The sequence below is a fragment of the Euprymna scolopes genome, chromosome 6, assembly GCF_053919585.1.
Source record: "Euprymna scolopes isolate OS-2025 chromosome 6, ASM5391958v1, whole genome shotgun sequence".
Lineage (NCBI taxonomy): Eukaryota > Metazoa > Mollusca > Cephalopoda > Sepiida > Sepiolidae > Euprymna > Euprymna scolopes.
In genome coordinates, this window is record NC_136487.1 from 109,785,942 (window position 1) to 109,804,227 (window position 18,286).

The 18,286-nt window shown below is 31.2% G+C and overlaps 1 protein-coding gene across 1 annotated transcript in view; it reads left to right on the top strand.

Moving 5' to 3' along the window:
• The first annotated feature begins 2,520 nt into the window (after positions 1-2,520).
• The window catches only part of LOC145277861 (V-type proton ATPase catalytic subunit A-like), a 68,452-nt gene continuing 52,686 nt past the window's right edge, over positions 2,521-18,286 (top strand). Inside the window, exon 1 of the mRNA XM_080129812.1 lies at positions 2,521-2,654. The gene's annotated coding sequence lies outside the window, so the exon portion shown is untranslated. The remainder of the gene's footprint in view (positions 2,655-18,286) is intronic.

Below are 18,286 nucleotides of genomic sequence, written 5' to 3' on the forward strand. Positions count from 1 at the left end.
AGGGTGTAGTGCATCTTCTCACGTCTTTTCGCGTCGACGCCGAATCTCTTGTGGTAGAAACAAACATTTTGTTTATCTCGTGACGTGGACCGGTTCCTGCTTGAACTTCTTCGCTTGTAATTTCGCCGCATGTCATTGTTATTTCTGGGGTAATGTTGACGAGTTTGAAGTGCGTTGGCTAGTTGCTTCGAAAGCTTTTCAACCGCCGACTTTAATTCTGCTAATTCCTCGTCTCGGTTTTGGTCAGGTTGCCGAATGTTTAATGTCATGGTTTCATTGTAGAAGTCCATCTGTTGAAGTTCCATTTTGTTTTGAAATTTTTATATTTCAATTTCGTGTGCGCGGTTTGAAATTGTTCCTCCTCGTGGTCGACAAGTTTGCTTGTTTGTTAGAGAAAAATTATTTTTCGTGCGTGCCGTGGATTTGTGTGGAAGGGTTTAGCTTACACCGCGTGTTTCATTCAAACTCATTCATTTCCTTTTAAATAAAGGGGTTATCATTTCATGTTGCGGACCAGGATATAAATACCCTAACTCGTTACAAGAAAAAATAATGAAACGAATTGAATGAAGGAAACAAAGAACTCAAATGCTGGAATAAAATAAACATGTTGTTTATTTTCTGTTGAGAAATGAAAGTCTTGGGTGTAGACGTGTTCATTCGGCCGTTGACGACTACGAGCGTGGAAGGAAAGGGGAATGCAATAGAGAAACGCGAAGTGGCAAGCCGGCCTGTAGAAAGAGGGGTTTAAGCTCAGTAGAGAGTCGCGCAAATGTCTGTGTTGATGGACCAAAACGAAGGGGAGATAGAGTGAGAAAGTCAATCCAGTTCATGGAGAGAGAAAGCGTATAAAGTGTATGTGCGCTTATCCCACATTACAGTAGCAGGAAAAATGACGTTAGGGCGCGCGGTCGGTTCGTCGACTCAACAGGTCGAATGCTGGTCCGGACGAAAAAGACTAGTTGACAGGTTTTGTTGACTTTTATACTGGGGTCAGTGTTCTGACTGTGCATGTCTGGCTTTCACTTTAAAGGAAGTGACGTTTCGCATGTGTGCGTACTTGTGGGTGTGTATATGTGAAGAAAAACATGTTCGAGCAGTTTTCACTAAGGCACATCCTCACATAAATAAAAATAAAAATATCTCTGGAAAATAACGACACTTGACAAAGAACTCGAAATCACTGTATTAATATGAAATAAACAGCATTTATTTACATGTTAAGAATATTAGTTTTTTAAATTATTCCAACATAAGTATTTTCTTGTGTGCAGTGTTCATGATGCAGGATTAGCAAAGTTTGTGAGAATGGCACGAGGTTTAATATTACTGATTTGTCATGAATGGCTTGGAATTTATGTGATTATTTTTAAGAGGATAACAGTCTATAATCCTGAGAATGAAAGTGTGTTTGTGTTCATCTTATAAGAACAGTAGGTTGAAATAAAATTGTTTAAAAGAAGAATTAAATTCTCATTCAATGCGATAACTTTCCATGATGACAATTAAAGTTCATGTGCTTGGCACAAGACGAGGGATTTTAATGTCTCCCTTGTGACAGAGTTAATCTGAACAACCAGTTCTTGGGAAAAACAAGAGAAAAACTGATTTGATTTTTCATGGCAAATCTTTATATAGAGATGTTTTTGAATGTTCCAGCCAGTAGTTCCTTTGTTTTATGTGTGCAGTGGTCGCATAACAACGTTGTGTGTTTGCGCATTTTTCATACGTGTGGGTATCGAAAACGGTGATTGCTATGAAGATGCTCCTGCTGGAGATATTTGTTCTGGCCGCATATAACGGTCACTACAATATAATCTGCTCTTGTAACAATAGTCTGGAGGCAAAGGGTAAAAATTGCCATAATTTCTCTATATTCATGTCTAAACTTTTCCAGTGTAAATTGCATTTGTATATAGATTTTTACAAATGAAAACGAGTATAAAGTTGTACGAAAGATCTAAATTATTTCCTGAAGTCATGCAAATGATCCGATCAAGTAATGTTATTCTTACAATATAAATTTAATAGATAAGTATACGTTCTTGTCCAGATTTCCTCCTATAGTGAAGAACAAAAATAAAGAAAAATCTGTATGATGTACGGTATCCGTGACAAAATGAAAATATCATCTTCCAAAAGTCACATAAATTGATCAAGTCGTTTTTTTAAATAAGAAAATCAAATTTCATGAATATCGGAGAAGTGACTGTCTCACTCCCCATTTTGAAAACAGAAAGCTCAAAAATACAAGAGAGATAACTCAACAATAATTCAAAACTTGCGAGATTTTATGACCTAATGCCTACAAATTCCCATTAATCGTTTAAAAAATAATTTTCTTTATAAAAATAAAACAGCTTGATCCATTTACGTAAATTTTGAAGTATGATATTTTCGTTTCATCATACCTACATCAAACAGATTTTTCTTTCTTTCTTTCTTTATTTGTTTATATGGAAGGAATTCTGGACAATAACCTAAATACGATCATGTGATTGTTCCCTAAGAAATCTGTCTGGCTGTACTAATCGAGCAACGAAAGGACTTTGTGATGAGACGTAACTAATCGTGATTTGAGCGTGGATCCGGATGTGTTAACTGCGCATGCGTATATGTCATTTGACAGCCGCATGAGTGTGTGACGCTAAAAGGTAAAGCAGCCGACTTTTTTTCCGCTCTCTTATTTATTTCTATTAGTTTAGAATTTTGCCGTTCTTGTTCTCTCTTTGCATGGTGCATGTATACACACATATATGTACACGCATGTATTTCCTCTTGTTTCTCTCGCGTATATCTTATTTTATCTTTATTTAAAAAGAAATTATAAAATAAATGAAAATATATCGTAAAAATGGGGGATTAGTTTATTATAGAAAATATAGTTTATATTGATCCCCCATTTATCTATTTTTAGGTACTACTACAAACCCGTTTATTTTATTACCTTCATGTTTGTTTTAAACGTTAAAGATATGATTATCAGGTGATTAGAAAAACTTTATTGTTTGAGGTAAACATTAACGCTCCTAATTTGCGTTGTATCCTACCCTCGCCTTTTTTTAATCTGAATTTTTTGTTCGGTGTCCAAAGATCGAAATTCCAACCTGAAAATAAAAGCAGTCGATAATTTAATTCGTTGTCTTGTGTGTTAAAGACATTCAAGTATGTCCTTTTTTGTGCACCCCTATTTCAATCAATCTCATGTCAAGCGTGTATTTAGGCAGCATTTTTTTTTCCCACTTAAACAAACATTGTAAAAAACATAAGTAATCTCACAATAAATAATAGGGATCTCAATAATATACGGATCGAATTTTAAAATATCTAATCTGTACTCTTATCCCCATCCTCCCCAAAACTCTTATGTTTTTGTCTAAATTTTATCATTTTTTGAAAATTTCGGTATTATTATACAAACACCGTGACAGCGTTAGGGTTAGGGGGTTAGGGTTAGGGTTAATTCGCTGTCACGGTGTTTGTATAATAATACCAAAATTTCTGTAACATACCGATTTTTAAAAAATTAAAAATTGTTTTCAAAATATCACTTTAACCTGAGCTGATTTTAATTAATACTAATTATTACCTTCGTTACAGGTAGTGCTGTAAATTCAAATTTTAAAAAATATATACAAAATGTAGAAGATGAGAGTACTTTTCTGAAAATTCTTATTTTTCTTCCTTTTTAATGTATTGGACGTGTATGCATGTAGAATACTAATTTAATGCTTTTAAAACTTGTGTAATTGCATTATTTCACACGGAAGAGCGTGCGTGTGTGTATGAATTTGTGTTCAATAATCTCCGATCGTTGCCACCCACACAGGTCCACCCACTCAATTTCATAAACACTCGCGTTTCTCAACATAATTTATTTCTGTTTCTTTCCACAAGTACTTTTTTTTTCTTCGTGTAATCTCTTTGTTTTCCCCTTCTATTGATAACCTTAAATTTACCAAGTATACATTTTTATTCATTATGACATTGCAGGTTCTTCATAGATTCATGAATTAATAATTATCGATAGAAAAACAAAATAAATCTTTTTTTCCTTTCTGATTTTAAGATATTTATGCAAACCGTGCCTTTATTATTATTATTTTTTTAGATAGGATTTTCAAAATATCTATCGTTTATAAAAATGTTAGGTGAAAGTACAGAATAGTTAAAAAGCTCCCACTCCAATGTTAAAAATAATAACCTTATTATTTCAACACGGTCCTTATTCTTTGCATAAATTTGAAATTTATTTTTTAACATTATTGATAATTGAGTTTATTCAAGAATTAAAATATGTACTGTTATTTGCAATTAAATTTTTTTTTTCTTATAAAAATAAATTCTATATATTATATACATTCTATGGCTTGTGACAGTCCAGTGTGGGAGGTGTGAAGTGAAGAATTATAGGTACTAGTGCACTTATTGATCCGTGCTGAAATAATAACGTTATTTAAAAAGCCATTCTTAACATGGAGAGGGTGTTTTGTACCTATTCTATACTTTAACCTTACAATTGAATTAAAAAAAACCCATAAAACTTTAAACTTGGAAATACGATTTAAAAAAATAGCGCGGATCAGTAAGTGCACTAGCACCGAATTATATTTTATAAATTCAATAATAATGAAGATAATAATTATTCTGTAGATAGGTACAAAATAGTTAACAAAGCCCCCTCGACTTCCCCATGTTAAGAATAGCAGTTTCTAAAAATTAAAATATATAGAAACACATTCTTACCAGACGGGGAGGGGATGTTAATTATTTTAGTTCGTTCACTATTATTATTATTAAAGCTAAAATAGACTTTAACCTTTTAATCTAAACATTTTTCCCTACTGATAGTGTTAAATTATATGAAATACATGACAATTTCTCCTACTTCAAAATTAGTTCTCTTATAATAGGGTCATTGTCCAAATGTTGAATAAAATCGATTCTTACATTGGTCCTGTTTTTTTTTGTTTTTTTTGTTTTTTGAGGGGTGTATAATTCTAATTTATTTTTGAACATATATATAATTAAACGTTTTGTGTTCATTTGTTCAATATTTATTCGTCGCGGCTATATTTATTTATTTTCGATAAACTTGCGACGTGTGTGTGTGTGTGTGTGTGTGTGTGTGTGTAAAAAAAAAAAAAAAAAAAAAAAGTTTGGTAAAACTTGCGGAGGACGGAAATTTAAATTTCGTTCCGTTTTTATTTTTTAATTTTTTATTTTTTTAAATTGTGCATGCCGCATGCATGCGCCCAAAATTAATTGAAAGAATAACATTCAACAATCGTACTTTTTATAAAAAACATTAACAAAAATGAAGTAATTTAATTTTTAAACGAAAAAAGTCTAGGTACTACTACAGTTTATTGCCGAAAATAGAGGCGCCATTTTTTTGGGCACCTGTCGTCAGAATCAGAGGAAGAAATCAGTATTTTAAACAATGACCGAAGTATAAAATAAATATCAAAAAATTAAACTAGAATTACTTCCGGAAAGAACTAATTACTATATGTCCCATAGTAGTATAAGCACCTCCAACCTCTCCATGTTAAGAACGGCTTTTGAAGTTGGGTGGGGGTGGGGTATACTGCATTATTGGGGCACGTAATAATTAGGTCTTTCCGGAAGTAATCATTATCTAGTTTAATTTTTTGTTATTTTATGCTTCGGTCATAGTTTAAAATACTGATTTCTCCCTCTGATTCTGACAATAGGTGCCCGAAAAAAAAATGGCGTCTTCATTTTCGGCGATAAACTGTAGTAGTATCAAAGTCAATTTGGTGTACCTTTTTGGGTGCTAATGCAGAGAGTGATCCGCGCTATTTTTTAAATCGTATTTCCACGTTTAATTAAAGTTTTTTGATATGTTTTTATGGTACTAGTGCAGAGAGTGACCCGGACGTAAATAAGGTTATTTAAAAAGCCATTCTTAACATGGGGAGGGGGGTGTTTTGTACCTATTCTATACAGTACTTCAACCTTACAATTGAATAAAAAAAAATATCATAAAACTTTAATTAAACTTGGAAATATGATTTAAAAAAAAAATAGCGCGCGGATCACTCTGCACTAGCACCGTTTTTATTCAATTGCAAGGTTGAAGTACAGAATAGGTACAAAACACCCTCCCCTCCCCATGTCAAGTATGGCTTTTAAATAATAACGTTATTATTTCAGCACGGATCGCTCTGTTTTTGGTATTTCTTTTTTTTTTTTTTTTTTTTTTTTTACACAAGTTCAACTCACGTTAAAAATATCGACTTTTATAGGTTTTCGGGTAGGTAAAAGTTTTTTTTTTTTTTAATTTTATGAAAAGTATTTAATCTAAAAATGTTTTTGTAAACCCCTCGTGAAAACTTAGTTTTTAATGCTTTTTAAAAAATTATGTAACACAAAAAAATGAACCACATTTTTTTTTTTAGCTTATTTCAAGTGTCCGCTAAAGATTCCTCCGCAATGTGATCAATTACTTCTTTACTACACGCGTCCGCGCATCCAGTAAGAAAACAGTATGGCGCTCTTGTGCATAGCGTTAACAAAGGCGGTGAAATGGCGCAGAATATTCCCAGGGTCAAGAGATTAATACCATACAAACGATAAATTTGCAACGGGTTTAAATATCAGATTCGTTGTCAGTGACCCGAAAACCACTAAAAATAAATTTTATTAATCTGTGTTCTGTTAAAGTAAACATTTACCGATTTTTCCGAGCACTGATCTTGGACATTATCTCGAAATGTGCGTAAAATAAGGAGATATTTCAACGATCCTATAGTACCATAGAACATGTTAAGGAAACAACACACACACATATTAATTTTAATGTATCTCCGTCCCACGGCGGGAGCATGTGACACAAGGTCGGGAAAGTGGGAATTGAAAAAACAGCGCCCGAAACTCTCCCCCCCCCTTCCACACACAGTCTGGGTAGCTCTATCGGCGGTTCCTGGTAGGACGTCTTAGGCGATTAGCCATAAACTAGCCCCTTATCAAAGAGTAAGAAGGTAAAGCCTAAAAGTGTGGGCCTCCTAAAACTACACAGGACAATACATCAGACAATAGAACAAACCACTTCAACAATGGCCTCATCTCGTGGCTTTGGGGACCGAAGGATTCCCTCTACACACACGCACCCAGCACCAGCACCACACCAGCTGAAATGTGTGTGTGTGTGTATTTCTCGTCTAAGAATGAAACCTTTAGTTATTTATTACATTATCTTTAATCTTATTTCAGACTTATCTCGACATTAGAAATGTTTAATTCGTAATGCTGATGTGATGTAGGTGTATCGGAATTTTTGACACCCCTAACACGAAACTACGAATAAAATATAAAAAACTCGTAATTTCTCTTTAAAAAATGGGTTGTTTATTTTCTTTATGGATTATACTTCCAAAATAAACTATTAAAGTTGTATAAAAAGTAATAGAAATAGTATTTCTTTTTATTTAAAAAAAAAAAAAAACAGTAATGAAATTAAATGAATTTTACGAGTTCAGTATTTTTCAATTTTTAAACTTTAAAAATCTATGAAAATTTTTCTATTGATTCAATTTTTACGATATTTTCAGGGTCAATGTGAAATTTTATGCTCTTTCCAATAAACCGAATATAATATTTTAGACAAACGCTTTTTTTTTTTTTTTTAATTCAAGTCCCCCCCACCCACCTATTTTGAAATGTCTATTATAAAGTAAATAATTAATTTGTGCTAAAGTTTTATATATCACAAATTGAAGATAAAAGATCAATAAATAATATATTCAAATTTAAAACAAAAAAAGTAGTGCTTTTGGGGGAATTTACCTGCAAAGTCCGAAGTTTAAAACTTTTTTTTTTGTAAACCACGTTGTTCGTATTTTTTTTTTATTTTTTTTTTTTAAATGAAACCTTGGTCCTTGCTCCTTTAATTGAAAAAAAAAAAAAATAGGGTTTGAATTACATTTTTCGAGTAGTTATAAGCTTGGAAAGACAGAGGGTCGAATTATTCAATATTTTTCACGAAGTTTCTGACACACCTAAATTGCTGATGTATATTAAAAAAATATATCTAATGTCTATGACGATTGCGTATTTATTGAACTGATAAATGGGGAATTGATCCATTTTCCTCATGAGCCAATTAAAATAACAAATAGCAAAATTTATATTCTTTTCTGGGTCACCCCCCGCCCCCGCTAATAAAGTCATGTGCTCCTTTTTTATATAACATCGCTATCTCTTCGTTGTTAGTTCAATAATAACCTCCCTCTGCCGAAATCCAATTCTTCGTAATTAAGCTGATTTCTTTATTAAATTTAACCTAACTGTAACATAACTACTTTCACGTTTTCTTTTCTTTCCATTTCTTGGCCAAACCTGATTTTCTTTTGTTTGTTTCTGTCCCAAGTAAATAATAAAAGATGACGCGTTATATTGTCTGCCGTTTTAAAATGACACGTAAAATGACACATTCCGGTTTAAAAATAAATAAATAAAGGTTAGGTTCTTCTTTAATACGAAAGGAGCGCGTGAGAAAATGAATGGTTTCCTCTTGGTTTAGGAGCACTACATAAACCTACTTGAGAACTTGACCTTTGCTTGTTAAATTGTAATCCAAGCCAGAAGTTAATTTCTATTTATCAATTCGGCAATGTGATAATATAACACACACACACACACACACACACACATCTGGCAAAGTCCCCCCCCCCCTGCTGTGAGCCCGTCAAACTAAACTCGAACATCATGAAACAATGTATCCAGTACAGTAGGGTCTGCCAAACGATTGTGAAAAATGGACCGCATGTTTCCGTGACGTCAGATTTGTGTTAACTATACGAACTATGGAAAAGCAGAAGCGGCTTAATGATTTTTTAAAACCTTTGTTTATCTTCAAACTGCAATTAATAATATCATAAACATTTGAATATTAAATATGAAATACGATTTTACTGAATGTTACCTACGGGGTTCTATATTTTGTTCGGTAAAAAGAGACAATATGAGGGGGGAACTACAAAATGCTTAATATTTGTGCAATAATATTTTCAAATTGGTTTTAATCTGGCGATAAAATAGCTGACACTCTTATTTCATGTTTATATTAAAACTTAATATTTAAAAAAAAATTAAACACGATTAATTAAAAATCTATGTTGTAACGGAACATTTTGAAATAATGGAATTTTAATCTTTTAAAAATTAATGTTTACGAAGTTTCTTTTTCTTAGCAATTCAACTGATTATAGTATATATTAATTCGAAAAAAACGCTATTAAAAAAAAAAAAAACATAAGTTTATATTAATTTTTTAATTGCAACTTCAAGGTAAATTTTTGTTCAATATGTGTATTTAAATTTTAAAAAAAAAAATATTTTTTACTTATTTGAACTCTTATGTTTCATAATAAATAGAAATTTCGACAGATTTAAATATATTCAAATTTCGAAAAAATAAATATGGGGGGGGGGACGCACTAAAAAAATATTTCCCTTCATATATTTTAAGGAAACTGCATTTTATATGTAATTTCATTCTAAAATGGATAAATATCGAAAATTTCACGAAAATTTGACCATTAGTTGATTTTTGCTAGATTTATTAAACACGACTATGTTTTCACGTTCGGAATGTCTACTACATGGGGACGTTATTTTAAAGCGCCAATTATGTAAACACGATTTTCGTCTCGCAATTTCATTATTTTCGTTTGATGAAAAATTTTTTTTTTTAATTATTACTGGTTTATTTTGCCCTTCTTTTAAATGGTACAAAGGTTATACTGATAATATTAATTTATAATAAACTTACATCGTTTTACATATAGGGTGGGGTAATTCTGTGGTGAATTTTGGCAGTTCCTACAATACAGAATATTCTATAAATAATTGGGGTGGGGGCTATTGCAGTTTTAGTTAAACCAAAATATGAGGAAAATACTGGGACATAATTGGGGGTACACTAGGAGTGTCAGAATTTGTCATTAAAAAAGTAGTGATTATGTAGACTCGCTATCTTTTAAAGCTTATAACAATACTAGACTACCCGTAACCCGTTGGGTCAGTATGTTAGCTATGGAATTCATGTATGAGCGTGACGCCGTGACACTTGTGGCGTAAAGAAAATAGGTTTTTTTTTTGACATAACAGAAACATTTCTATGAAAGTATATTAAAATGAAAAATCACGGATGGATCACTCAAACATGAGAAAAAAAATCCTCCCTATTCGTGTAAAGTTACCTATTTTTCCGAATAATCGCTCAAAAATCGAAAATTAAACATGATTTTCCTAGGAATGGAACGCCGACAAAAGTCATTTAGCAGACAGAACGCACATGAACCTACCGATGAGAAATATAAGAATGAAAAACCCATATTGGAATACTTCAACCAAATTATAGAAACTTAAAATCTAAAAAAAATAATTAATAAATCCTGAAGCAAAAAAATAAAACCTAAATAAATAAAATAAAACTAATATTGAAACAGATTAGTAAATGTGTCAACAAATTCACCGTTCTCACACAACTATTTTGTATCTAGAAATGTAAACAAAAAATAAAAAAAGAAGGAAGGGAAAAGGACGGATAGAGAGTACGAGGGGAGTGCAATAAGTAATGCCCCTGACCCACTTCCCATAGCAGTAGAGCAACAAAACTTGGCACAATTATTAGTCTTTCTCTACATAGGAACCACCCAAAGTTATGCATTTCTCCCATCGTTTGATGCAGCTCTGGAGACCGTTTTTGTAGAACACCCCAGGTTGGTCCTCCAACCACGACGTGACTTCAGAAATCAAGGCTGCATCATCTGGGAAATGCTTTCCTTTCTAAAACAACTTCATGGCTGGGAAGAAGTGAAAGTCAGAGGGTGCAAGGTCAGGAGAGTAGGGAGGATTTCATAACCACATGCCCATTCTTCTGATCTGGCGACATGCGAGTTGTGGGCCGGAACGTTGTCCTGCAGGAGGAGTGTACCTTTGCTGATCTTGCCTCACCTCTTGGTTTTGATAGCTTCCCTTAATTTCCTCAAAAGTGAAGCATAATAGGCTCCTGTAATTGTGGTACCTTTTGCCAGGAAATCTGTCATCACTACTCCGTCCTGATCCCAGACGACTGTGAGCATGACCTTGCCAGTGGAGGGCTGCACCCTTACCTTCTTTGGAGGTGGTGAGTCCAAGTGCTTCCACTGCATTGACTGAGCTTTGGTCTCTGGATCATAGTGATGGACCCAGGTTTCATCCTGTGTAATCAGTCTTTTGAAAAACTTTGACTTATCTTCTTGGCACATCTCCAAATTCATCCTCAAGCACTCGACGTGTTCTCGCTTCTGGAATGGTGTAAGCAACCTGGGAATTCATCTGGCAGACACCTTATGCATATGCAAATGGTCATGAATGATTTTTTCCACAGACCCTGTACTAATCTTGACATCTTGGGCTATTTGGCAAATAGTAATGCGCCAATCTTCCAAAATGGCAGCCTCAACTTGATGGACAGATGCCTCATCAATGATAGAGGAGGGGGGGAGCGACCAGGTCTGGGAGCTGTTTCCAGACTTCCGGCCATGTTTGAATTCATGATGCCAGCGTTTTACAAGGTCATATGATGGGGCATTATCACCATAAGTTTCTTTCATTTCATCAAAAGTCTCCTGTGGTGTGCGTCCTTTCAAATACAAAAACCGGATCACTATTCGACATTCAACAGGCTCCATTTCACACCTGACTCAGTTTAAACACCTGTAAAACAGAAACCACAATTAGTTCAGAGCTGTAATTTGCCACATAATCCATAGAGATATAAATCATAAACACTCAACGAATTTTTTTTTTTTTTTTGTCTCAAAGAAATACATGAGTTTTTGATTTAATATATTTTATTTCTTCTTTATGGAGTTAATTTAAAAAAAAAAAAAAAAAAATTTGTCGTAATTCTACAAAATTTTCTGGACAATATAACAAGATTATAAGGTTTCACTTAAAAAAAAAATTCAACATGGTTTAAAAAAAAAAAGGTTTTAAACTTTGGACTTCACAGGTAAATTTGCAAATAACTGTTTTTTTGTTTTTTTTTAAATTAGCTTATTTTATTTATTGATCTTTTATCTTCAATTTTTGGTATATAAATTTGAAGTAAGAAAATTATTTTCATTTGAATAGACATTTCAAAATGAGGGGGAGTGAATTTAAAAAAAAACGCTTGTCTAGAATATTCAGTTTATTGGAAAGAGCATAAAATTTCACATTGACCCTGAAAATATCGTAAAAATTGAACCATTAGAAAAATTTTGATAGATTTTTAAAGTTTAAAAATTGAAAAATATTTAACTCGTAAAATTCAATTGATTTCATTATGTAAAAAAACAAAAAAATGGCTGCATGAAGGCGCGCCGGCACTTTGTAAACACTGTTTTTTAAAAAATAATATTTCTATTATTTTTTTAACAACGTTAATAGTTTATTTTGGAAGTATATTCCATAAAGAAAATAAACAACCCACTTTAAAAAGAGAAATTACGAGTTTTTTATATTTTATTCGCAGTTTTGTGTTAGGGGTGTCAAAAATTCCCCAAAAATTCTGACACACCTAGGGGTACACCGCCTGTAAGAATGACATTTGATTGGCTATTGAAATTGACATAATTATTATAAGAGAATTGTAAAATTAAATGAAATTATTGTTAAGTAATTTAATTATTACTTAATTACTTAATAATTATTATTATGAAAAATATGTTCAATCTACATTTGTTGAAATTCGTGTGGCAGAGAAGGAAATCATGTCTGGTATTTCCTCGTATATTAATATGTATCTGAGAACAATATCATTTGTAATTGTTTGTTTCTGTATTTAATAAAAAATATTCTGTTTTCTAATAGTTTCAATTTAATTTTATTACATCAAATTTCAATATTGTTTCATTTTAATTTTATAATTCTCTTATAATAATTATGTCAATTTCAATAGCCAATCAAATGACATTCTTACAGATGGTGTACCCCCAAATATGTCCTGTATTTCCCTCTTTTTCTTAATTTCAATAAATCTTTATAGGGTTAAACTGAAGAGACGCCTTTCCAATTTTGATCGGGACTTCTTGAATTGGTATGGCTGGTCAGAAGCATTATAAAGTCCTGGTTGGATTTAGTGTTCATTTTTTATTTAATTTCTCACTTTGAAATGCTTTTTATTTTAATAATGTAATTTTTTTTAAAAAAATCAAACACCATAAAAAAAAAACGCCTCCAAAACAAAATATTTCTAAAATAGTTTTGCTTCATTTGCCGCCACCAGAGGAATTGCTGCAGATGAAGATTAAAATTTGCTTTACTCATTGAAGTCAAAAAATCTTATTAAAAAAAATCTCTTTAAAAATGTTTTTTTTTTAATCTTGTTTCAAAAAATAGATTTCGTATTTTTTTTTTTTTTTTAAATAAATTGCTTTATTCCTTTATTGTAGCAAAAAAAATTAAAACATTGATAATAAAATATTTAAACATTTAAAAAAATATATTCTTAACAATGTTTGTAAAAGTTCAAATAACACTCTAAATCCAACTAGGACTTTTATAACACTTCTGGCCATCCATACTGACTCAAGAGGCCTCAATCAAAATTGGAAAGGCGTCTTTTCAGTTTAACCCTTAATAGTAAATGAGAAAACCTTTTGGGAATATTCTGTACTGGACACGTTTTTTATGTTTGATTTTAGTCTGATAAACATGCAGCAAATGTCGGGAGACTTTGCTTGAATTTAATTAATATATATAACATTACGTTTTATGAAGTGCACACTTTTCTTTGTGTATACTTATCCTGTTTACATTAGAATTCCTGTTTAAGACATAACAACAGAAACCCAATTGATCCAGTCAAGAGAGTTCAGTTCAAAATTGCCTTATTGTTTGCACATTCGCTGTACATACAATTGCTGTTTATGAAATAAAAACACAGATAATGCCTAAAGCTGATTGTGTGGATTTGCACATGACTATACATATGGTATAGCCAAATGTTAAACATAACCTGTTTTAATGTTAATTAGGATAAATGGAAGAAAACTTTTGCATTTATTCATCTAAATAATTTTTATTACATCCATAGAAATCAAAATATTTCTTTTTTAATCTCAGAAATATAGCTTTTAGATGTATGGGTATTAACGGATTACTACGGACATCGATTTTAATTGTAATAATAATTATCTCATTATTCTAATTAAATCTTTAGAAAGCCTTTGAACAGTAGGCGCTTTTTTCAATACTCTTTCTAGTCCTATACATTGGGCAGAAATAAAATTATTTAAGAAAAATAGTAAATTATCTGATTATTGTTAAAATCAATAACTCCCACTTAACATATTCACTAATGAGAAAAAAAATAAGATAATTTATAAAGATTATGGTTATGGAAGAATGCAATAAAAATATCTGTTTAGGCATTAAATGGGGAATCATTTTCAGTTTCATTGTCAAGTAAACACAATATCAGTTCAAATTTGGTAGCCATTTTGTTTTGTTTCTGCTTCTTTCACTTAATGTTGACACTTCAAATGTGCTTTTCTCAATTTTAGATGCATATTATTAACTAGGTTTTTATGGAAATGATTCTTCATTTAGTAATATGTTACAAAAAAAAACATAAAATGGCTTTCAATGCCTAAACAGATTTTTATTGCATTCTTTTATGGTTATGATCTTTATAAATTACCAAAAATTATAACACTCCTTTGATTTAAAATTGTTTAAAAGATATTACATTTTAAAAAGAAATAGTTATTAATACTTTTTTGTTTCAATGCCTACAGATATGTTAGTGTTATTCATGGTGTGTGATAACCCTGACAGTGATTTTATAGTTGTTTTCTTTATTAAAAAAAAATTTGTGATGAGCCTGACGAAAACAGCATTCAAGCCACACTTTCATCTGTGGACCATAGTTTAGTTCCCTAAATATTTTTGATTTATGAAAATATGCTGCTATGTTTTTTTATGTGATTGAATATATCATGCTTTTTTTTTTCTTTTTTTAAGAAAGAAAGGAATAACACTTCAAATAACTGGTTACTATGAAATGTACAAATGTGTCAAAGAAAACAATGTACAAGTAGATGCACGCAATGAATGCTATACTCAATAGAGTTGTGAAATTATGTGATCCTAATAAACCTTCACTTTCAACCTTGAAATAAAAGGACTTTAACAAAATAAATTATCTCAGTTTTTATTTAGTTTTCATGTATTTTAAATGAAAGGAAAAGTCAACTAAAATCTTAGAATTAGACAACCTCCATGCATGCTCCTTTTTTGAGAGACTGGAGTTCCATTAAATTGTCTAATTTTCCTAATGTGGGAAACGAATACACAAATCCATGTATGAATTTGTTTTAATGGATCATTCATTGTGAAGACCCACTTTTGATCAGACAAATCATAATTACATGGTGAAAATTTTATTTGGGGAGTTTTCCTTACTATTAATAAGATATTCTTTAATTAAACTATCAATTATTAAAAGGAAACTTCTGTCTGTTTAGGAAAAAAAATTAAGCCTCAGTTTAAAAACAGTTTAATCATTAATATAGTTCATTTTTCTTTATGCCAGTTTATTTCAACTCTCCATAAGCTTTTCATACTCTTTTCCTTTAGATTTAATCTTAAACTCAAATGAACTCCTTCTTCATTCACTCAGATTCCTAAAAAGATGTTTGCAAGAACTTTTGTGTGATGCATAATTTCTCAGGCCTATTATTCTCAGATCTTTTGGTCAATGTGAATTTCAATATTGAAGAATAATAAAGATCATGCTGAACCCATTTTCCAACCTTTAACAATTGATGATGATATTGCATTGGAAGTTGGTATTTAGTGGCCACACTTTATCAGTCAGGTTTATACCAACAGTGGCTGCCAGTTTATCAGAATTTTACCCTCTTGGGTCTCCCCTCTTGCTTCATCCTGCAAGTTGTAGGCCCCATTTCTGAAGTATGAAAATGTTCTTTAAGTCACTACACCATCACAGGTTTTTGAAATGGTTTTGCTGCTGTATTCACACAATTCTGTTTTTGATAGTGATAACAGATCATCCGAATGTGTCCTTTGAAAAGGATGTCAGTGATACAATGGCTTCAATTAAGATAGCATTGATAAAACTTGAAAGAAAATCAAATATATTATTGATTTTTAGCATACTTTAGACATAATTAAAAGTTAATTTTTGAAATCTAACTAAAGATCTACTTTTGTTTCAACATATATTCTTTATAATTAAGAAATATGTAAAATAAACAAAATATAAAGTAATCTGCCTACTTGAATAATATAAATGAACCTGATTTTAGACAGATTTTTATTTACAAAAATTGCATTTTAAAATGTGTGTGTTTAACTATTTTATAATAACGTTATTTTCATCTATTTATTTTTTATTTTTTTATATTTTTCAATGATTAACAAAAGATCAAAATAGGTTACTTATTTATCAAACAAAAGGAAATGCACTGTGATGGATTTAATTTCATAATTTAATTTTTTTCTAATCTATATAATTATAAAACTCTGGACTTTGCTTGCTTGCATCTTGTCTTCAATGATTGGGCGATTCAGTCTTTTAAAAACAGGAATGACAAGTGAATTATATATATATATAAAGGGGTCGTTTAAGATTAATTGTATCCTTGGTATGACACAAAGCTTAATCTCTTAAGACCCCAATTTAGAAGCTTTGTAAAGTGGTAGTAAGTGGGTGGGGGGTCACTCCTTGCCATTACTCCCAGGTCCAGTCTGACCCAGAGTGATACTTTCTGTCAGGATCCCAGCTATAAATTATATAAAATCTCTTTAGTATGACACCAAATTTCGTTCACACACACCTAAACTAGTTCAAAGCAAATGCCATGAATTAATATTTGATTATATAAAAACTGTTATCAACATGAATGAATTCAGTATTAAATAACCATTAGACGGTTAATATGTCACAAAATAAAACTTAATCTTGAAGTAAAATGAAAGGATTTGAAAATATAGGTTAAAGCATTAAATCATTGGTCATCATTTAAAGTCCTGTAGAACATCATAATCTTATAGGTACAGTTCATGCAGTTGAAAATTGGCAAATTTGTAGTAGTTTTCTTTTCTTTTTTCCCCTTTTTCTTTAAATAGTGGAGTTGGATTTTATTTCAGTTAACTTTTTACATCTGAGAGGTTCGGGGATGTCAATTTTTGCAAGTCATTTATTTATTTATTATTATTTGTTTATTTATTTAAAAAAAATTTTTTTAAGAGTTAACTCCCAACTTTTAACATCCTTTTTCTGTGATTCTAACTTTATATTTATACACATATTCATGTGGCCTATTTACCTGTAACAGGAAATCGTTTAAAAAAATATTTACCTAGCAAATAACTTTTCCTTATCAGCCATTTTCACATGTACCATTTAATAGGATATACTTTTTCAAGTGTTTTTCCCTTGTTGCACAAATTCATGTTGGATTTTTTTTTTCATTATTCAAGCAGTTATTTGTCTGTTTAAGTGATAATAAGGAATGAACTGGTTATTATAGTTCAAATTACTTGTGTACATTCACAGCTGGCAATGTTATTGTTGTAAACACAGCTATAATAGCTTTCTTTGAAAACTAATATGATCTGACATTTTTTTTTTATTAACAAAAATATTTGTCTTAAGATAAGTTGATAATGAGGTGCACTGAGAACCTTTTAATAATTGCAATAAATCCAACACTAAAATATTTGAAAACAATAAAAAATGTTAAAATAGATTGCACAACTCAAGTTATGAGTTCGTAAAATTTGTAATTTTACGGAGTTCCCATTTACTCGACTGTTTAGGATATAATTTGTCTGTTACTTCTAGCTTAACTCTCCTTAAAATCAAAGATAAAATACTTATATTATACTCGTCTGAAGAACGTTTTTAAAAAAATGATAAAGCCCAATCTGCATAAGAATATCAAACCTATTTCAAGTTTGTAGGTAGAGTAACCTAAAAGTATCAGACTGAACATTTTTGTCCTTTGATAAAACCCAGTTTGTAGAAATAAAGTCTCCCCTTTTCTAGGGTTAACATATGAGATATCCAAGCGTTCAATCATGATCAAATGTTGAGTTAGTAAAGCAGTGAAGACTATTAATTTTTCCCATCCCCAATTGACCACTTTCTTATAGTATATCTTACTTGTCATCCCTTTGTTTTACTGAATTTCAGGACCAGAATTCATCTGGTCTGGTGGAATATATCATTTGATGGCTTTTTAACCTTTTGTGACTC